The 22,610-nt window shown below is 48.5% G+C and overlaps 1 protein-coding gene and 1 pseudogene across 3 annotated transcripts in view; both read left to right on the top strand.

Moving 5' to 3' along the window:
* The window catches only part of TMEM63B (transmembrane protein 63B), a 91,425-nt gene that overhangs the window by 12,922 nt on the left and 55,893 nt on the right, over positions 1-22,610 (top strand). For 2 of the 3 annotated variants that reach the window (XM_034764854.1, XM_034764852.1), the window contains exon 1: positions 8,199-8,313. The exons of the other annotated variant lie outside the window; for it this stretch is intronic. The gene's annotated coding sequence lies outside the window, so the exon portion shown is untranslated. Of the gene's footprint in view, positions 1-8,198; positions 8,314-22,610 lie in introns of those variants that run through there. 3 annotated transcript variants of the gene reach the window in all.
* On the top strand, positions 17,870-18,056 carry LOC117875673 (annotated as a pseudogene).

Here is a 22,610-nt window from a genome sequence, read left to right as displayed (position 1 = left end):
GGAAATAAAATTTTGACTTATGGGCAGTAACTGCAAAAAACATTCTTGTGTCCTTTTTGGAAGATCAGTATTCCAGGAGGTATCAGGTGTAATTGTCGGGGGTAGAGTGAGTATGTCCAAAGGGAGTGTCTTGTGAAATAGCAATGTGGATCTCTCCGAGCACAGTGATAACAAATTAATCCTATGATCATGTCAGGATAAAGCAGGAGTGTCCTTGAAGCAGCTTTGCAACTCAGAAGATATAAGAATAGAATCCTAGAAAGGAAGGGACCTTGAGAGGTCATTTAGTCCACACAAACACCCCCTTATCCCCATCACATGCTGAGGCAGGATCAACTATACCTAAATCCTAGACCGTTCCTCATAGGTGTTTGCTAACCTGTTCTTTAAAACTTCCAAAGATGGGGATTCTGCAACCTCCCTTACAGGGCAGGCTCCAGGCACCAGCCAACCAAGCTCGTGCTTGGGGCGGCACCTGGTAAGGGACGGCCAATCTTGGGGTCACGGGGGGGGAGCGGCGCGGTGCTCGGCGGGGGTTCACAGCTCGGCGGGGGTGTTCAGCGGCATGGCACTCCATGGGGAGGGGTTCAGCAGCGCTCCGCGCGGGGGGTGTTCAGCAGCATGGTGCTCCGCAGGGGTTTTGGCGGCGCGCCACGCGGGGGGCTTCAGCAGTGTGGCGCTCCACGGGGGAGGGGGGTGTTCAGTGGGGGTTCAGCAGCTCGGCGGGGGTGTTCGGCAGCGCGGCGCTCCATGGGGAGGGGTTTGGCAGCGCTCCGCGCGAGGGCTGTTCAGCAGCGTGGCGCTCTGCGGGGGTTTTGGCGGTGCTCCGTGCTGGGGGCTTCAGCAGTGCTGCACTCCGCAGGGGCGGGGTGTTCGGCAGTTCAGCAGCTCGGTGGGGGGTGTTCGGCAGCGCGACGGGGTAGGGGCTGTTTGGCGGCGCGGTGCTCAGCGGGGGGGGTTTCGGCGGCGCAGTACTCGGTGGGGGGGGTTCGGCAGGGCGGGGTGGCGCTGGGGCGGGGTTACAATGGGGTGGCACTTTTTTTTTTTGCTGCTTGGGGCGGCAAAAAAGTTAGAGCCAGCCCTGCTCCCTTAATAACCTAGTCCAGTGCCTAACTAACCTTTTAGTTAGAAGGTTTCTCCTAATATCTAACCTACATCTCCCTTGCTGCAGATTAAGCCCATTACTTCTTGTTCTACCTTCAGTGGGCATGGAGGACAATTGATTCCTGTCCTCTTTATAATAGCCCTTAACTTATTTGAAGGTTGTTCTTAGGTCCCCCCTCAGATGTCTCGTCTCAAGACTAAACATGCCGAGTTTCTTTTTAGCTTTTCCTTATAGATCAAGTTTTCTAAACCTTTTATCATTTTTGCTGCTCTCCCCTGGATTCTCTCCAATTTGTCCACATCTTTCTTGAAGTGTGGTGCCCAGAACTGGGCACAATATTTCAGCTGAAGCCTCACCAGTGCTGAGTAGAGCAGAACAGTTATCTCCCATGTCTTACAAGTGACCTTCCCGTTAATCCATCCCAGAATATTAGCTTTTTTTTGCAACTGCATCACACTGACTCATATATTCAATTTGTGATCCACTATAACCATATCTCTTTAGCAGCACTACCTCCTAACCAGTTTTTCTCCATTTTGTATTTTTTGCATTTGATTTTTTTCCTTCCTAATTACTTTGCACTTGTCTTTACTGAATTTAATCTTGTTGATTTCAGATCAGTTCTCAAATTTGTTCAGGTCATTTTGAATTCTAATCCTGTCCTCCAAAGTACTTGCAACCTCGCCTAGCTTGGAGTGCCATACAAATTTTATAAGCATACTCCCCACTCCATTACTTTACTCATTAATGAAAATATTGTATAGTACAGACCCAGAATAGACCTGCAGGACCCCACTAGATACATCCCTCCAGTTTGACAGCAAACCACTGATAACTACTCTTTGAGTATGGCCTTTCAACCAGTTGTGGACCAACCTTATAGTACTTTCATCTAGACAAGATTTCCCTAGTTTGCTTATGAGAATGTGTCAAAAAAACGTACTAACATCAAGTTCATTCACATGTACTGCTTCTCCTCTCTGTCCACTAGGTCAGTAATGCTGAGAAATAGATTAGGTTGGTTTGGCACAATTTGTTTTTGACAAATCCATGTTGGCCAGTACTTATTACCCTATTATCCTTTAGATGCTTACAAATTGATTGTTTAATAATTTGTTCCAGCATCTTTCCAGGTATTAAAGTTAGGCTGACTGGTTTATAATTCCCCAGATCCAATGTGTTCCCATAATCGATAATGGTTCAGAGATTGCTTCAGCTAGTTTCCCTTAAGTACCTTAGGGTGACCTTCATTAGGCCCTGCTGACTTGAATACATTTAACTTATCCAAATATTCTTTAACCTGTTCTTCCGCTATTCTGGCTTGTGTTGCTTCCCCCACTTGTTAATGTTAATTGTGACCAGATGCTTAAACACAATTAACTTTTTTAGTGAAGAGTTAACTGAAGCAAAATGTGCATTGAACACTTCAGCCTTCTTCATGTCATCTGTTGTTAGCTCCCCTTCCCCACTAAGTAGCGGACCTACACTTTCCTTCGTCTTTCTCGTGCTCCTATTGTATGTATAGAACCTCTTCTTACTGCCATATGTGTACCTTGCTCGGTGTAACGCGTTATGTGTTCTCTGACATTTAAATTAGGTTGTGTCTAGAGGCTGTGACGGGTTGGATTACAGAAGCTCCCTTGGGAGCTGCTACCTAGTGTACCAAGACTACCTCTGCTCCTGTTTTCCCTGCCAGCTCAGGACTCCAGCACTCTGTCTTGCTGAGCCAGACACTCCCGTCTGCTCCATCAAAGACCCAGGGTCTGAATTACTTGCCCCAAAGCTGCAGGTTTACCTGAAAACAGCTCACAGAAGTGTGCTTGTCTTTAGCACTCAGATGCCCAACTCCCAATGGGGTCTAAACCCAAATAAATTCGTTTTACCCTGTATAAAGCTTATGCAGGGCAAACTCATAAATTGTTCACCCTCTATTACACTGATAGAGAGATATGCACAGTTGTTTGCTCCCCCAGGTATTAATACATACTCTGTTAATTAATAATTAAAAAGTGATTTTATTAAATACAGAAAGTAGGATTTAAGGGGTTCCAAGTAGTAACAGACAGAACAAAGTAAGTCACCAAGCAAAATAAAATAAAATGCGCAAATCTATGTCTAATTGAACTAAATACAGATAATCTCACCCTTAGAGATGCTTCAGTAAGTTTTTTTTCCTCAGACTGGACACCTTCCAGGCCTGGGCACAATTCTTTCCCCGGTACAGCTCTTGTTCCAGCTTAGGTGATAGCTAGGGGATTCTTCATGATGGCTCCTCTCTCTCTTTGTTTTCTTCCACCCCTTTATATATATTTTTGCATAAGGCGGGAACCCTTTGTCCCTCTGGGTTCTCCCCCCCCCCAACTGGAAAAGCACCAGGTTAAAGATGGATTCCAGTTCAGGTGACATGATCACATGTCACTGCAAGACTTCATTAGCCACTTGCTAGCACACACACTCACAGGTAAAACAGAGCCCTCTGCAGACAATGGTCCTGGTTAATGGGAGTCATCAAGATTCCAAACCACCATTAATGGCCCACACTTTGCATAGTTACAATAGGCCCTCAGAGTTATATTTCATATTTCTAGTTTCAGATACAAGAGTGATACATTTATACAAATAGGATGATCACATTCAGTAGATTGTTTAGCAGTGCATAAGCCAGACGGGGGTTGGTAAAGATGGGTTAACAAAAATGTAGGATATGTGCAGTTCTATGGAGCCCATTTTAAAGATCTATAGGAAATAGGGTGACCAGATGTCCCAATTTTATAGGGACAGTCCTGATTTTTGGGTCTTTTTCTTATATAGGCTCCTATTACGACCCCCCCCCCCCCCCCCCAACACCCCTGTCCTGATTTTTCACACTTGCTGTCTGGTCACCCTAATAGGAAAGGCTGCTCCATAGATATAAAAGAAGGACTGTTATTGATGGAGAAGTAATACGATTATAGGCAGCTCAGTATCTTTTCTGTGTTCTATAAAATGCTGTGCATGTTTCATATGCAGTGTTGCAGTTGGGGAAAGGGATAGGGGAATTAACTGGGTTGGTTTTATACCCATCTATAAAACCAGTGATGATGATCTAATAACAAAGAAAAGGAATGTTGGCCTGGATGAATGTGCTGGAAACACCCAGACTTGGGCCAGGTCTAAACTATAACAGTTAAGTTGATCCAGCTCAAAAATCCACACTGCTCATAGTTCCAGCACCTTAACTTTTGGTGTCGCTAGCGCTAGGCCGACAGAAGGATTCTTCTGTCTACCACCACTCGGGGAGGGGATTAACCCCCTCCTGTCCGCATCAATAGTCCCCAAACAGCCTCTAATTACCTCCCACACAGCCCTAGTGTTTCAGAGCAACCTGACCTTGTACCTCCTTAGCTGTTATTCATGGATTATTTACAGAGTGCAGATTGCTCCTGATGACTTCTCCCTGCCTACCTGTTCTATAAAAGCTCCATTTTTTTTTCCCCTGGGGAGCTGTACCAGCTTAAATCCAGAAGTAATCTCTTATTAACCCTTTATAGTGGGACAAGTAAGGATTTGATTTAGTTTTGGGGTAGATTCACTGCAGTTCTCCACCACCCACTCCAACACATGTGCACTTGCCCTGTACCTGATGTTCGCCTCCCCTAGAGGCACGTACACACGTGTACAGCTTGCATACACCTGCATTGTTATCCTCCACCTTTGTATGATCACAAAACTGCTGCCCCCATGGGCTTGGAACAAGGCCCTGTGAGTTCCCATGGCAAGAAGCAATTCTTAGTACATGAGATGTATCCCGTGCAGAGGGCCACCACAAAATCTATGCATCACTTGGTTGTACAGTGCTGAGCCTCTACATGGGGTGAATCTTATCCACTCTGAATAAACTGCTGGTTGGGTTTGAAGTGAGTTTGGGAAGTTTTGCTTGGTATGTCCCCCTCCCTTACAAATGGCATTTCAGAGCTATCTGCTGTCAGCATTTGTTCTGCAAAATTCCTCCCACCCCGAGTAATCCCAGCAGGAGAGAACCCCAGGCCTGAGACCCCTCCACTAAGAATTGCTGTTGGCATTTGTGGCAAGAGAAGCAGTTGGCCCCTTCTTACTCAACATCTCTGCACCTCACTTGCCTTTGAGTCACAGCCGCTTGTTTTGCTGACACAAACAGGTTTTACTCCTGGGGAGCCAATACAGCTATGGGAGAGCAGGCCTGACTCTTTTTTGCCTGGTAAAACAGCAGCAAGATGTGTCAGCAAGGTGGAGGAGATGTTGCTGAGAAATAACAAAGGTAGCACTTCCATGAGGTGTATCAATTGCTTTCCTGATTCTAAGCGTACTTTGCACCTTACTTATTTGAATTAACTGTTAAACATCAGATATAGTCCCAGAGAAGAATGAAATATGAAGCGTAGGGCATGGACATATAGCTCCCATTGACTTTAGTGGCTTTTGGTTTGGGCTCATAATGTGTCTGAGTTCTACTCACATGAGTAGTTCTTCCCTCTACATGAGGGGAGAAATATGCCCATGCGGCCTACGTTATGGAAGAAGTATCCCTATCATTCATGTATCCTCAGCCAGCTGCCAGTTCTTTGCCCTGATTGCACTGTGAAGGTACTTCCCACATCCTCCCTTTCCACAAAGCCAATCAAATAGTTTATGAAGTTGGTGCATTGTCATTCTGGGTGGATCTGCTTGGGTCTCATAAGTGAATAATGCAGCCAATGGAACTCTTAGAGCTGAATGGGGAGCCCCTCTGTGACCTCCTGTCTGTCTCCTCTTAACTAGGTGTGTGGGGGAGAGAGAAAGAGGGGGCAGGCAGCAGCAGGAGAGAAGAGGAGGTGGTGTCAGGGTGCAGACTGATAGTGATTCTTAATTGGCCATCTGAAGCAAATTCCTATTAGGCAAAGTCACTTCCTGCAGCACTGTAGCTGTCTTGCTACAAGTGGGTGACACCTGCCATTCTAGTAGAAGCTGACCTATTAGGAAGGCTATAGGAATATCTGGGGGGTATATACTGTAGCTCAGCGTGTTACAGTAAAGTTTCATTTTCCCCAAGCTATCACATGTGTAGGGCAGGACTTGGTTGCTTTTGAGTGAGAGCTGCTTCTTGGCCACATTTGGGGACTGTAAATATTCCTTGCAGCGCTAAACAGTCAAGCCAGCTTCCCACATACGTGTGTGTGGTGTGTACGTGTGCGCCAGCTCATTCAAACTACCACTTAAATTCACTTAGGCTATGGCTACACAGCAGCACCGATGCAGCTGTGCCACTGTAGTGCTTCTAGTGCAGATGCTCTCCCTCCAACACAGCGGTGTCCACACTGGCGCTTAGGTCAGTGTAACCTACGTCGCTCAGGGGGATGGCTTATTTGCACCCCTGAGTGACATAAGTTATATCGACCTAAGATGTAGTATAGCCGTAACATCAGTGGGGAGTACTGCTTACCTCAGGGCTTGAAAACGCCACTTGCCAACTTCCCCTAACGAGTGGAAGTCTGGGTGGAGAGTACCTCAGCTATCCATTTCTGAAGATGCTAAGCTTTTGTCTTTTCAAAAAATTAACCTTTCAGTCCTCAAGTTTACAAAGAAAACGTTCCAAAGGTGCCACGTTGCCTGCAGACAGGTCATTCCAGAGTCTCCCTGCTGTCAGAGCTAAACCTATGCGGCAAGAGCAGGAAGTGCACTCTGGTCAGTTTCACGGCAGCCATTCAGAATCTTGCAGGCCGCTGTGAAACTGATCAGAACCAAGTTCCTTGTAATCCTGCAGCTTGACCAGCTCTGAGCAGCAGCAGAGGCAGGTGCTATTCATAACAGAGGAGGATCCAAAAGTGTGAAGGCTGGGAGAGGGTAGGGCCTGGTCTACACCTGCAAATTAGATCGACCTAGTTACATTGCTCAGGGTTGTGAACATTTGCACAGCCTGTGCAATGTAGTTCAGGCGATCTAACCCCCTCACTGTAGATGCAGCTAGATCCAGGGAAGAATTCTTCCCTCAGCCTCGCTACCGTCTCTCAGAGAGGTGGGTTAGCTACAGCAATGGAAAAACCCCTTCCGTCGATGCTGTAGCATAGACACTTTCTGCAGCAAGAGCTGCCACACTGTAGCCACTGTAGACGCACCCTTCGACTCTCCGAGAATCCCCACTCACGGCATCTGGGAGCCTGGGCAGGAGGAAGGGCAGCAGAGCCGCAGGCACAAGCCTCACCCCCACCACTTGCAGAGCTGTCAGGACACTGTAGGGCAGGTTCCTAGTGATTTGTCACGCCCTGGTTTACCACCGTCTGAAATAATAACCCTTTGTCTGCCTTTAGCAAAAGCATGGCTCAGGGGCTAGGGCTCTAGCGTAGGTCTTGGAGTTGATCCCTGGTCTCCCTGCTCCGCCGCAGACTTCCTGTGTGACCTTGGGGATGTCACTTCACTGTGTCTCTGTGCCTCAGCTCCCCTCTGTATAATGGGGATAATAGCACTGCCCCATCTCACAGGGATGGTATGAGGATAAATACATTAAAAGATTGGCAAGCACTTTGAGATCTGCTGATGGAAGGTGCTAAATAAGGATAATAGCAGGTTTCATCTGAGAATCACAGGGTGTTCTACTAACATGTTAGCCCTCCTCCCCAGGGTGTTATGAGGTTATTTGACAGAGGGGAAACTGAGGAACAGAGAGGGAGCAGTGACTTGCCCAAGGTCACACAATGAGTCAGTGGCAGGATTAGAAATAGAACCACTGACTCTCCTGAGTTCATTTGCCACAAACCCATGCTGTTTACCCACTGAACTCTAAACCCATGTGATCTAAGCCCTAGAGATACCTCTGTCACTTCCACCGCGAGCCTGAGCTGTTGCAGGAACAGAGGCTTTTGTAGCTGGTGAATAAATAGCCATGAGTTTCTCTGATGAATGGGGAATTTCTGCAAAGCGATACCCAGAATTGTGTGGGGCTTGTGGGTTACTTGACTGTCACATTCGGTAGCTCTGCAAACATCCATGACTTAGCATTTTAGGATTTCTGAGGGTGGGAGGAGGTGAGTGGATGAGCACGTGAATGAGGGGGTGGGGGAATGACTCGGCTGCAGGGGGTGGGTGGGGCAGAGGGGAAGGACAAGCTGCAAAGTGAAACCCTGGGGAAGCTTACTGGGAGCGAGGACTAAATGGAGGGCCGCTCTGCGAGGGCTTGAACTCCTCCAGGGGCTGTGAGGTTCTTCCCGCTCCCCAAGGTAAGAGAGAACATTGGGCTCAATGTGGAGAGCTGGGGATCAATTTCTAGAGGCAGCCTCTCGGCTTGGAGCTTGCTCCTGTTCTCCCAAGATGTGTGCTCTGCTCTGCTCTGCTTGTTGTTCGCACAGCGTGGAGGGAGGTGAAGGTTATTTGGGGGCAGAAAATCCAGCCAGGTCCTTTGTATATGCTGTGTTCTCCCTTCACTGTGTCCTCCCCGGTGCCATCCTCTAACCCTTGTCATGAGCAGACTGGAGTCGTTTGGAACAAGAATGTATATCTTTAGTGTGGGCTCCCCAGCCAGGGCCCTGTGCTGCAAGCTCAGCCCTGAGCAAACTTCCAACCCACGTACAAGGCCTTCTAATGGAGTTGCTCGCCCCACTGTCGTGGTGCCTGCAGGCAGAGGTCTGAGGCCCAGAAATTGATTTGACCTCCCCCTTAGGAGAACATCCTTTTTCTTGCAAGGGTTCTGAGCCAGCAGCCAAACAACATGGGGGGGGGGGGGGAGTGACTCCAGGAAGCACAGAGGGGGAACGGAGCCAGGGGATCCATTACAGGATAATAACTGAGTGGAACATTTCTGGCTGTTGTCAAGCAGGAGGGCATTAGCTTTCGCTAAGAGGGACAGCTAAGTGCAGGGTCCTAAAGATGGGCCCAGCATGATCGGATGATGGGACTCGGATATCCAAGGGAGAGTGAGCAGATGGGCTTCTGGGAAGAGCCAGGCATAGGCATTGATGAGTTCACCTGGATGGCCTTTGAGGCTGTGATCTAGGCATCCAGTTCAAAAGCATTGTGTGCTCTGAAACACGAGGGACCACTTCCAAGCATCCAGCATGGCGCCAAGCTCAGGACCCTGAGGGTATGTCTACACTGCAATAAAACACCTGCAGCTGACCCACATCGGCTGGCTTGGGCTTGCCGAGCTCAGGCTGCGGGGCTGTACATTTGCAGTGTAGACATTCAGGCTTGGGCGGGAGCCTGGGCTCTGGGACCCTCCCCCATTGAGAAGATGGCATGGGCCCGCTGACGTGGGCCAACCACTGCTGTTTAATTGAAGTGTAGATGTACCCCTAGAAGCCAAAGTCAGTCCCCAAACTGAGCTGTGGGGAGGTGTCTCGTGGGGGCCGCAGAGTTCAATGTTGAGTCTGTTCTTATTTAACGTTTCATGTAACACTTTTCATCTCCTAAGCACTGTATGCACCAATCTGAATGCTAGCCGCCTCCTAAGAGGCAGGAATAAGTGTTAGGGAAACTGATCAACAAAGAGGTTAAGGGTCTGGCTTTCAGAAGTGCTGAGCACCCACAGCTCCAGATGAGCTCAATGGGAGCTGCAGGTGATTAGCACCTCTGAAAAATCAGGTGACTTGCCCAAGGTGCCACAGTGCTTCAGTAGCAGAAGAATTCAGCAGTTCCTGGCTCCCAGTGCTGTGCCTTGATCTGGAGGCCACTGTGCTTTTCTTTCAAGCTAGAGATCTGGGAGGCAGTACATGTCTATTAAAGGGGGAGCTGATGCTAAATTAGGAGGCGCTTGGAACATGCGGATGACGGACACAATTGTGTAATGGGGTGGAGAGCTGCATACCCCAATGCACAGAGCTGCAGCTTGGCTAGTAATACCTGGAGGTGATGCCCAATCTCTTTGTGGTTCTGGTGCAGGCACCCGTGGGATACTGCGCTTAGTGTTATCCCAGGCTGGAGAGGCGCTAGCTTCTCTCTGTACAGTCCTAGTGAGATCAGGCATGGAATCATTTCTGGGCCCCTAGAGCTAGAAAACTGCCAGGTATAGAACATGAGAGGGCGTTAGAAGATGGGTGATAAAGGTTCTGCTCCTCGGGAGGAAAGAACTGAGGGCAAACAGCTTGGCTCAATGCCAGCTGTGCCCAAGGGGCAGCAGGTTTGTTTAGAGGCCCAGGAAGGTAGAACTAAGGGTAATGGAATAAAACCTAGCAGAAGGAAGTGTAGCCTGGATGTCTGTAGTATTCCTAATGCTGACATCTCTGCAGCTGTGTAGCAATCTGAGCAGGGAAAGGGTGGAAACCCTTCAGTTTTAACAAACTGAATGGGGGAATAGACTGTAGGTAGCCTTCCTGCCCTGGGCCTAGGGGTATTTGCTAGACGGACCGAACAGGTGTTTTATCTGGATCTGTGATTCTACCCCTCACATCCACATACCGTACTTCTCATGATGCAGATAGCAGGGCTGGATCTGGCTCACTGTAGTTTGTCCCACTTGACTTCAGTGAAGCCGTGCTCCAGTGGATTTACTCACACCAGGCCTGCGCCTGGCTCAAGGCGTTCACCAGCTGGGCTGGAATGCTCTGCCCCCTGCCATCCAGGGGTGGCAGCCAGCCACTCGCTACTGTGCCCACTGGTCTTTGGAGGGCTGGTGGAGCACGGCTTTGTTTCCGTGCTCTGGGATTCCTCGGGATGCCGGTGTGATGACGTAAGAAAGGGCAGGGTGCCGGGATGAAATTCCATCCCGCCTCTTGTTCACAGGTCTGTGGCAAGATTAAAGTGACAGGAATAGAGGGTAAACAAGCCACCAGGCTGGAGGTGGTTTTGCCCCTCCCCCCTGGATCCTTGTGCTTCTCCATTTCAGACTGTGGCAGACTATATATAACCCAGGAGCTGGTTGGAGGGGGATGGTCTCGCCTTGTGAGCTCTGGCCCTGCTGATATCTGGGCTTGTCTCTCTCACAAGCTGGCCTGTTTGGGGCGTACAGCTCCCTACTCCCTTGGCTTAATGTGGCCAGGGAACAGCAGCAGTGATCTCATTGCAATCGAAGGCATGTTCCCTCCAACGTTTCAGCGATGTCCATCCAAACCCCATGTTATGCGGCCTGGACCAGTGCAGCATTTCCTGCCCCGTTACTGCTGGTCACCCTGGTGTGCAAGTGCTCAGGCACTCCCCTGTGTCACCAGTTCCTTTTGCTCCTTGAGCCATCCAGAGAGATCACCGTCCCTCGCGGGCGAGGTGAAGGAGCTGAGTGATGCCGCGGAATGAATCAGACAGGAGCAGAAAAGAGAGAGCTTGGGGCATGGCCTAGCACATGGGTTCTCAGCCTGGGGGCTGCAAGCCTCCCCCGCTTCCCTTTCCTTATTACCACATGGGAAGGAGATCTCCACTAGATCTTACTTAGCCTGGGTGCCATCTTGGTATGGAATAGCAGCTCATGCTATGGAAAATAACCCCTTGAAATAGCACTTAGCACAGGAGGCTGACACAAGATATCTGAGATGCCTTTGCTGTGCCTGAGACTCTTCATCTGTAAAGGGGGGGGGAGAGGTACTGCCACATGGTGAGGGGGGTGATGCTTCACTAAGGGTCGGAGGGCCCCGCGAGGCACTCGGAGAGAGGACGTGCTAGAGAGAAACAGCATTTGTTCTGTTGGCACACGCAGGCTCAGGTGTGGGCCATGCTAGGAAAGGCAGGTAGCCAGCTGGAAACTCCTGGGGGGTGCGGGCCCGGCTAGGTAGTAGTTTTAACAGCTTTTTAGAGTCCGGCAGTGGCTTTCTAACAGGATTCATTGTCTGAAAGCTCCTGAAGTCAAGGAGCCCTGGCACTGAATCATCCCGCTCCTGGACAGACAGCAGGGAGTGTTCGGTGTGTGAGAAATTTGATTGGTTCCTACAAGCTGAGGGCAAGACGCAGAGGAAAAGCTGAGCAGCAGAAACTCTGTTTGGAGAAGACTGGACTGACGTGAGTGAGTGCAGGGGACACTGCCCTGCGAGCTCTTCCCCATTCCTTCACCCTCCCCCACCAGCAGTAAAAGACCAAGCACCTTCATAAAAGATTCTCGGCTTATCTCTTGCTTGCAGGGTATATTTTTCTGCTCTGTTATTGGAAACCCAGATAAAGATGTCAGGAAGCAGCTTTTCTGTTGCATAGTAATGAAGTTCTCGTTGACGCTCAGTATCTGCAGGTATCCTCTTCTAGAGAGAATGCAGACAGCTTTTCTGATTGTTGCAGCTGTTGGGTGAAATGATCAGACACCGATCAAAGCGCCATGGGACCCTTTGACCCTCGCTCTCAGAGCTTCAGGGCAGGGAGATTTATTTAGACTTTGGAGTTACTTCCTTTCAGAACACCCAGTAACAATTGCATAGAAAGCAAAGCACCTGTTTGATGTGGGATATCATCTCTGGGGATCTGATGTATTACGCAGATAATGTTTGAGAGCTGAAACAGAGTACTCAGTAGGGACTTGTCCATACTAGGGGCAAATGGTTGTTTTGTTTAAAATTGTGGTAGCTAACACTCCTAGTGCAGGGAGACAAGGTGGCTAAGGTAATATCTTTTATTGACCCAGTTTCTGCTAGTGAATGAGACAAGCTTTCAAGCACCAGAGAGCTCTTCTTCAGGCTCTGTGGCACTCTAAAGCTTGTCTCTTTCATGAATTGATGTTGATCCAATAAAAGATATTACTCCACACACCTCGTCTCTCATGTTCTGGGACCAACACGGCTACAACATTGCAAACAATCCTAGTGTAGCCAGGACAAGGCATAGTTCATCATGTAACAACTAATGTGTTAAGCTATTATGTTTTAAAGAAACACCTTTTTTCTAGGGGTGTCGATTAATCGCAGTTAACTTGCGATTAACTCACAAAAATTAATCGCAATTTAAAATATTAATCATGATTTAAAAAATCATGATTAATTGCACTGTTAAACAATAGAATACCAATTGAAATTTATTAAATATTTTTGGATGTGTTTCTACCTTTTCAAATATATTGATTTCTATTACAACACAGAATACAAAGTGTATAGTGCTCACTTTACATTATTTTCATTACAAATATTTGCACTGCAAAAATGATAAAAGAAATAGTATTTTTCAATTCACCTCATACAAGTACTGTAGTGCAATCTCTATCGTGAAAGTGTAACTTACAAATGCAGGGGTTTTTTGTTACATAATTGCACTCAAAACCAAACAATGTAAATCTTTAGAGCCTACAAGTCCACTCAGTCCTACTTCTTGTTCAGCCAATCGCTAAGACAAACAAGTTTATTCACATTTACAGGAGACAATGCTGCCTGCTTGTTATTTACAATGTCACCTGAAAGTGAGAACAGACGTTCGCATGGCACTTTGTAGCAGCATTGCAAGGTATTTACGTGCCAGATATGCTAAACATTTGTATGCCCCTTCATGCTTCAGCCACCATTCCAGAGGACATGCTTCCATGCTGATGATGCTCATTTAAAAAAATAATGCCTTAATTAAATTTGTGACTGAACTCCTTGGGGGGAGAATTGTATGTCTCCTGTTCTGTTTTACCCACATTCTGCCATATATTTCATGTTCTAGCAGTCTCGGATGATGACCCAGCACATGTTTGTTTTAAGAACATTTTCACAGCAGATTTGACAAAACTCAAAGAAGGTACCAATGTGAGATTTCTAAAAATAGCTACAGCATCGATCCAAAGTTTAAGAATCTGAAGTGCCGTCCAAACTCTGAGAGGGATGGGATGTGGAACATGATTTCAGAAGTCTTAAAAAGAGCAATTCTCAGATGCGGAAACTACAGAACCTGAACCACCAAAAAAGAAAATCAACCTTCCGCTGGTGGCATCTGACTCAGATGATGAAAATAAACATGCATCAGTCTGCACTGCTTTGGATTGTTATCGACAGAACCTATCATCAGCATGGACGTATGTCCTCTGGAATGGTGGTTGAAGCATGAAGGGACATATGAATCTTTAGTGCATCTGGCACGTAAATATCTTGCAACGCCGACTACAACAGTGCCATGCAAACGCCTGTTCTCATTTTCAGGTGACATTGTAAACAAGAAGTGGGCGGCATTATCGCCTGCAAATTGTAACCAAACTTATTTGTCTGATTGGCTGAAGTAAAACTGCGTGGACTTGTAGGCTCTAAAGTTTTACATTGTTATTTTTGAATGCAGTTATTTTTTTGTACATAATTCTACATTTGTTAGTTCAAATTTCTTGATAAAGAGGTTGCACTACAGTACTTGTATGAGGTGAATTAAAAAGTACTGGTGTGTTTTGTTTTTGTTTTTTTTACAGTGCAAGTATTTGTAATCAAAAATATAAAGTGAGCATTGTACACTTTGTATTCTGTGTTATAATTAAAATCAATATATTTGAAAATCAATTGCGCAATTAATTTTTGTAATCGCTTGATAGCCCTACTTTTTTCCTAGGTTGGACAAGCCAGAGAGATCAGGGAGGCTCCAGTGCTTAAAGAGACCTAGATGTGATGGTGGATGGGAAATTAGACTGATATTTGCAATGTGATCTGAATGAAAAAAAACCTATGACATTTTGAGCCCTGAGTGTAAAGCTGCCATGTCCCATATCAGGGAGGTGACAGCCCATCTCTGTATGGCTCTGGGATATTGTATTTATTCTAGGCACCTCCTTACCATAAAGATATTGACGTACTGGAAGGAGTTCAGAGAAGGGCAGTGAAAATGATCAGGGGGCTGGAGGGACTTGCTTACCAGAAAAGTTAGGCTACAGCTACGCTACGGGGGGGAGGGGGGGGGAGGGGTCGATTTAAGATACGCAAATTCAGCTACGTGAATAGCGTAGCTGAATTCGATGTATCGCAGCCGACTTACCCCGCTGTAGGGACGGCGGCAAAATCGACCTCTGCGGCTTCCTGTCGACGGCGCTTACTCCCACCTCCGCTGGTGGAGTAAGAGCGTTGATTCGGGGATTGATTGTCGCGTCCTGACAGGACGCAATAAATCGATCCCCGAGAGGTCGATTTCTACCCGCCGATTCAGGCGGGAAGTGTAGACCCAGCCTAAGAAAAGCTAAATGTGTGCAGCGTGGCTTGGGGACAGCAAAGGGGGATGGGATAAATCTACAGCTGTTGGAAGGGTGGGGAAAGCATTATTTAAGCATGGGACATGGGGCTAGAACTAGCAGTAATGGGATGAAATTAAGAAAAGGAAAATGTAGGTGGTTGGGAGACATTTCCTGTTCTAAGAGGCAGTAGAACCAGCCTGGAGAAGGGATGACAGCGTCATGGACTGGGATTTTGTTTAAACTAGCCACTACAGAAAATCCCATAGGGACCAATCCTGCATTGGCAGGAAGACCTGGGTGATCTAGCCAATCCTTGCCTGAGTAGGACTTGTTTTGTTCCCAGCATCCCAGGTGTGTATAGTGCTGCTTAGTTAATGACCTCACAAAAGGTAGGGCCCCAATTCAGGAAAGCACTTGAGCACATGCTCGAGTCCATCTTGAATCAGGTGAGCATTTAACTTTAAGCATGTGCTTAAGTCCCAGTCACTTGAATGGGCCATGCTTAAGGTTAAGCATGTACTTAAGAGCATTCCTGGATGGGGATGCTTTCCTTGATTTGGGACCTTGGGGTGGGAGGTGCTGCCCAGATGACAAGGCTTTCCACAGGGAGCAGGTGGCCTAGGGGGCCGCAGGGCTGTACGGTGCCTCTCCCTGTGCTCTCCAGGCTGTGTCCTGCCCTAGCATCATGGCCGGGGCTTTCCATGGGGAGCAAGGGTACTGGGATATGCCAGGGCAGGACACAGCCCAGAGAACACTGGGAGAGGTACCGTGCTGCCCCAGCTCTTCCTAACAAGGCTGCAGCCTTGTGAACCCACCAATGGTTGGGTCTCGGCACGTCCCAGCACTTCCTTCCCTGGCTGCAGTCCTGCAAAACTGCCTTTTGCTCATTGGCAACTGTTGGATAATGGCAACATTTTGCCGCTCACCGAGAGAGCTAATAGGTGGAATCTCCTGTAATAAGCAGTAATCGCGTATGCTTTATTTCTCGGCAGTAATTAATCTCTCGGCATGCTACAAGCCAGCGATGGCTTCCTTGGGTGCAGCTTCCGTTAACGTATGTCTTGGTGAACGTCATTTCAGTAGTGATACCACAGGAGGCATTGTACTAGTCAGTGATGTCTTAGGCTAGAAAGGCCGGTCTCTCACTTTCTCACACAGTTATTTCCTATAATATGCGTGGCGAGTCTCCTGCTTCACGTTTGGCCGTGGATGAAATCTCAGAGCAAGGATGTGGCATCTGAAACTCCCGTGTGCATGCACAAGGAGTAGATTTGTCTCCGCTCCCAGGAGATTCGCTGCCTGTCACTAGACCTGGCTGCTGTCTTTTGGGGGGCTGTTGGCTCTTGTTTTGACCAGTTATACTGATCCTTCTGCCAGTTCCTGAGCGACATTTAGCATCTCTTGCCTCCCTGCTCTAGAGGCCAGGCTGCATTGCTCCATTCAGCGCTTTAGAGAGGAATGGATAGGATATGCAGCCCTTGGTGTTTTATGGTGCCATAAAATGCCCAGGTTGCCAGGAGATCCCTTTTCCCCACCACGGGTAACGTAAGACCCAGTAGGGCTGTGTCAGGAAGCCTGGCAGAGGTGAGTAGGATTACGAGGAGAGAGTGACTTTCTCACCAGACTGTCAAACTGTTCTGCTTTCTCTAATGTGGTGAGCAAGCCCAGCGCTGGGCACGAGGGAAGAGAGGCAAAGCGGGGTCTGAGCTCTGCCCCGAGGCAGGGTGTTTGCATGCAGGCCATCACTGTACTTGTGTGAGGTGTAGTGGGTGCAGGGAAGAGTTGCAGGGAGCTCTGAGGGAAAGGAACCCTTTGAGTGACACATGGCGCTGGCACAGAAATCCAGCGTGACCTGGCTACAAGGGAGAGGTCACCCTGTGCTCATTACCTGCTCTCCCTGAGGGCTGGGCACCCATGGGCCCATTGAGCAGGTACTTCATATTCCATGCTTAAGGAACAAGCCTGGCAGAGCAAGAGGAGGGAGCTCTGAGGTTCCTTTGTACATGATCCCCAGCTCAGGCTTGAGGTATATACTGCTGGGAGCAGAGCCATCCATGGGCAGCAGCCTCTTGGTGCCCAGCCTGCCTTGTAGTGGGTTGGTGATCTCCGAGGGCGAGATCCCTCCCTGCAGGCCAATGGAAAGGGCCTGTGTTTGGAGGCAGGAGTTCTTCCGCCTGTCTGGTATCCTGGCTCTGACGGACCAGTGCTGGGTGCATCAGAGAAAGGCGCCAAAGTTTCATGATGCACTGCACTGTTATGCCCCTTTTGGGGTTGAGAAGCAAGTGCCCTCCTAACCTCACCTGTCGAGGCCTTGGAGCCTGGTCCCTGGTGTTCTCTCCACGTTAGTGTCACTCGTTGGCAGGGGGGCAAAGCTTCTCCTTCCAATGAGCATAGTTCGAAGTTTGGGTCAAGTCCAACTGCACCTTTGACCTCTTTCTGTCTTTCCATGGGCACCCTTTCGAGTGACAGGCCCGGAGCCTTGCACATCTCTCGGGGTGGAATCCTGCCATTCACCCCACTTTTCGATTGGATCTCCAGGCTACACACCTCTGTGTACCAATCTGGAGTCCTCAGCAGCACCAGCTGGGTGTGGCACCTGCAAGAGACTTCCCTTTGGGAGCCGTAACCTGTCATTCAATGAGAGACACGGAACAGCCTCTTCAAAACAAAGTGTCATTCAGTGATCCATATGACCATAGCACTCAGGGAGCAAAGGGTTAACACAACCATCCGCCAGCACCCTTGGGTCTTGCCTAAAGCTTGCGCAGTGGCAGTATCATAGCCAATGAGGTTAATCCGAGGTGTGATTATTGCTAGTTGAAAACTTTTCCCTCAAAGCTTAGGCCTGCTGGGGACCGGGGTTCAGGCTGCTTCCCTGAACACGCCACCTCTGAGTCCCGACTCCGCGGTCTCCCACTGAGCTTCAGGGGGTGTCTTTTTACAACCAGGCAGGCCCCTTTGTTCTCTGTTGTCCCCAAGCTGGGGCCCCTTCCCCTTGCCAAACGGCTCTGGTGAGCACACCGGTGTGGAGGGAGACCAGCAAGGACCAGTCATTGTCTTCTAAGTGTTGGTGGCTTTCTGAAGCCATTGAACTGCTTTCCTGGGACATGCGACTGACTCCTTCACACCACATGGCAGAGTCCCACCATAACACCAGCTGGCAGGTACAGCTCTCTCCCACTTTCCTCACAGCCAGCAAAAGGGGTTGGGCTACAGTTCTCTGGCTACCCCTGGAGCAGGTACAGCATCAGGGCAAGCTTCCTCCTACCACCCTCACCCCTGCCCTGGCAGCATCCTCCCTCAGGGCATTCACGCTCTGTGTTCCTGTCACTGCTGACACTGGCAGCCCAGGGGGCCCCGGGGTTCGTGCTGATTGGGGTGAGTATTATCTGGCCTGAGACCCCCTAACTCACTCCAGATGGCAGGTGAGCCTCTCCAGCCACTGGATAACGTCATGGTGCATAGATCTGTGGCAGCAGCTGGGCTGGATGTACCTGAACTGAAGGGGTAGGGACGGAGCCTGCATGCCGCGCTGATACATCCCTTCACTGTGATCTTTGTTACCTCAGAGATCCTTGTCCAGTGGCAGGGTTTAGATTCCACTCCTGGTCCCGGACGTACCTGGGGACCTATGCCTTGCCTGCATGCTTTTCTTTACGCTCTGCCCCAGGCTGGTTCGGGCTGTCATTGCTGTCAGTCTCTCTTGGTCTGTCTGTCTGTCTGAGTCGTGGAGGTAGCTGAGGGGCATATTGGATACTCTGGCTCCTGTTAATCTTCCTCAGCCGACGTGGCACGGTTGTCCCGAGCTGCTCTCCTGTTGCCCTGTAATCATCCTGGCCTGCTGGGTGGTCTCTGGCACCAAGGGCCCTTTGCTGATGTCGGCTGTCAGTCAGGAGCTCTTGATCTCATTCCTTCCTGTGCTTTAGCTGCCAGATCTCTTTTCATGGAGGGGTTGCTGGGGGAGCCGGATTCTACCCGCTGTTGGGCAGTGGCTGTGTTCGCCTTTCCTCTGCACCGTCCAGTGCAATGGCTCCATCTACTAACTGGTTCCCGTTGTTTGGCTTCACAAGCTGGTATCTGACACTGGCTACATAGTTAGTCCTGACTCTGCGACCTTGCCTGACCTCATTCCTCTGCATTCCTCTCTTGAGCCACTGCGACCTACCAGACAGTTCCCTGCAGGTGAGAGTCCCTGAGGAAGCGCCTCCCAGGAGTAGCAGGGATGGGGGAAAGGGGCATGGCCATCTCCCGCCTGCAAACACTTTGAACTACAGCGTGCTGTGTCTGGTATTTCTTTTGGTTTCTAATGAAGTGGATAAAAAGGTCTGCAGTCTGCAAACGGCCTCTTTAACCGCAGAAACTAAAAAGCATCCGTAGGGAATCGGGTACCAGGTCCCTGCCAGCAGACCTGAGAAATAGCTAGAGCTGGAGGCAATGCAGTATCCTGGACTCTGCTCCAAACTGCTGCCTGCATTAGTTGCTAGAAACCATCTGCCTCCAGCCTGTTCAGGAAACTTTTTATTTCCCCTTCCTTTTTCCTTTACCTCTTCAATTTTCCAGCTGGAGGACTGAACAGTTCAGAGGCATGAGGGGATAACTGGGAACAGTAAAGCACCGCACACCGATTTGTGGACGATGTTAAATATTTTCTGGCTACAATCCTGGAAACCAAGCCCCAGCTTCTTGTGTTCGGAATTGCCAAGTGCAGCTTTTCAGTTAAATGAAGAAAGACTGTAATCCCCTGGCGAAGGGATTGCCTTTTTGTTCTGTGTTTGCACAGCATCTAACGGGGTCCTGGCCAAGACTGGAGCCCATAGGCGCTCTGGAAATACAAATCATAATATTAATGGAGTGCTTTGTTAAGAGAGCTACTCCTCAAACCACAAGACGCCGGGCTCATGTGGGGTTTCCTGCTCCCTGGATATGTGTGGGGTGACAGCGACAGCCAAAAGGGCATCATCAAAGAAATTCTACTGTATTGGGCAGAAGATGCCCGTATGATTCTGAGAGTGGAAACTCCAGCTGAGATCTCACACCAATGAGTATGATGTGAAAAGGCAGAGAGAAGCCATCTGGGATCTTTCTTCCTGCTGAAGATGTGATAATCATAGGGAAACTCAGTACTAGTGAACTCCAGTCTACTTGAACCCAGCCCAGTGAGGAACTGGGGACCCTCATAATTCACCAGCACCCAGGGAGGTGAGATTTCAGAAAAGCAAACTCTGAGAAACGAAGGCCTCTGGTGAATAAGGCCTGATGAGATGAAGTTTTAAGGCCCATGCATATCGCAGAGGGCTCTGTGATCCTAAAAAGCACCCGAATGAAGACGTTGCCCACATCAGCCAGTGCCTCAGGATTTGCATTCATACAGCTTACCTTGGTGTGCAATGCAAATCGCACTGCAGCAACACGAATTGGGTCTACTGGAGGAGTTAGCAGGGATGCAACTATGCTGGCAGCTGAAATCCCAGTATGGACAAGGCCTAAGGTGCAACAGGCCAGGGTTCTTCCGAAGATGCAAGGAAGAACAAGCAGCCAACGTGGCCTTGATGGACGAGATAAAAAAATCTGATTTAGAGATGGAGCGGGGTTGGGGGGGGAGAGAGGAGAAGCTCACAGATCTGGACTGTAAATGGATTCCTGGAAAGCTGAAGTAAAATGTGCCTAGTAGCAATCTTTGTAAAGCAGGAAAAAAGTTACACAAACAACTATTGATTGATTGATTGATTGATTGCATTTCCATAGCACCTGGGAGCCCCAGTCATGGACCACGACTCCTTTGTGCTAGGTGCTGTATAAACACGGGGGGGGGGAGACAAACCCTGCCCCAAAGAGTTTACAATTGAAGTACAATTACTGCCCCTTAAGTCTGGCTTCTTTGTTCTAGAACCCTACTGGCTTTAGAAGAAAAAATCATTGAGCACCTTACAGGGTAATGGGAACCTGGGCAATTCACAGTATTTGCAAGGGGGGATGTGATAAAGCGCAGCGAGTCAGATGAACTTGGTGACTTTCTGGCAGAATGACAAACGGCATGGCTGATGGGAAAGCGACAGGTGGATGTATTTGGAATTGAGTAAAGTGTTTGATTCAGTGACTCATGAAACCAAACGCTCCAGATTTAATGCAAATCAGCTTAGCTATGACACTGTGGTGTGGACTGAAAAGTAGCTGAAGATCACAAACCAAAGGAAGCAGTTGGATGGCAAGGCGTTGCCTTCACTGCTTTTAAAAAAAAAAAAAGAGGTATTTTTACTGAGGGATAACTAATCCACATTACTAGGATTTTACTGCAGGATAGCTAGAGACAAGGCACCTGTAGCTTTTACTGTACGGTAAACTAGATGAGGTCAACCGTGGCCCAGAGAATAGTGCTGATCTTGCCAAGCTACAACGTGGTAAAAGCTACAAGTGCCTTTGTGTCCACTAAGATTTAACAGCGAGAGAATCTCACATTAGTTATCTCGCTGTAAAGAACCCCATCTTTTTGGCTGTGAAGACATAGCCGAAGCGGGAGATATCACTGAAGACTGAAGGGAGCAGTGTTCTTTCTGGTCATGGTTAATATCTTCATTGATGATCTAGAGGGAGGAGTAAACAACACATGAATGACATTCATAAGGGCTGTTAAACTGGGAGGAGCTGAGAATGCCAGCGAGGACAGGAAATCCAAAGGACTTGGAGAAAACTGAAAAATAGGCAGGAAATAACTGAGATTGATCATGGAGAGGAAATGGCCCTAATACATCTGAGAACGATCCAGAACAGTAATGGCTGAAAGACTTCAGGCTGACAGCAGATCGATAGGCGTCTACAATGAGAGATGGCCAAGAAGAAGACCTCTGCATGCAGAGCCTTTAAGCCACAGTATGGCTTGGATTCACCCACACCTGGAATCCTGCATTGCATTCTGGGAACCTTTAGTAGAAAGCTATTGAGAGATTGGCAGGAGCTCTGCAAAGAGGAATTAGAATGACTAGTGTTCTGGAGGACCTGAAAAGAGCTAAAAATATGTAGCTCAGCTAGGCAACAATTATAAGAGAGACATGAAGGAATGAAATGTTGTACTAATTATATGAAGCTCACGATTTTCACAAGCGACTCGTGATTTTGGGTGCCCAACTTGATTTCACAATGAGTTGAACACCTGCCTCTAGCAACCTGGCCCCTTTAGGGGTCTCAAGCTGAGCACCCCAAATCAGGAGTCGCTTGTGAAAATCTTGGCTGAACTGTGCAGACACGAAGGAGGGAGAGGAATTAGTCTGGCACAAGGGGATTTAACTTGGAGGAACTGGGATGAAATTAAGAAAAGGAAATTGTTATTTTAGGCTGAATCTCAAAAAAACCTTTCCTAATCGTGAAATCTCTCAGGCTGGGAAATAATCTCCCAAAGGCAGGGGAGAGAAGCCCATTGCTTGGCATCCTTCAGACTGCTCTGGCCGGAGCTCTAGACCTTGTACTGTAGGGCACAGTCCTGTACTGGGCACCAGTGATGGG

The sequence above is a fragment of the Trachemys scripta genome, chromosome 3 (assembly GCF_013100865.1).
Source record: "Trachemys scripta elegans isolate TJP31775 chromosome 3, CAS_Tse_1.0, whole genome shotgun sequence".
Lineage (NCBI taxonomy): Eukaryota > Metazoa > Chordata > Testudines > Emydidae > Trachemys > Trachemys scripta.
The sequence above is the reverse complement of the archived record's forward strand: the minus strand, read 5'-3'. Positions and strand labels throughout refer to the sequence as shown.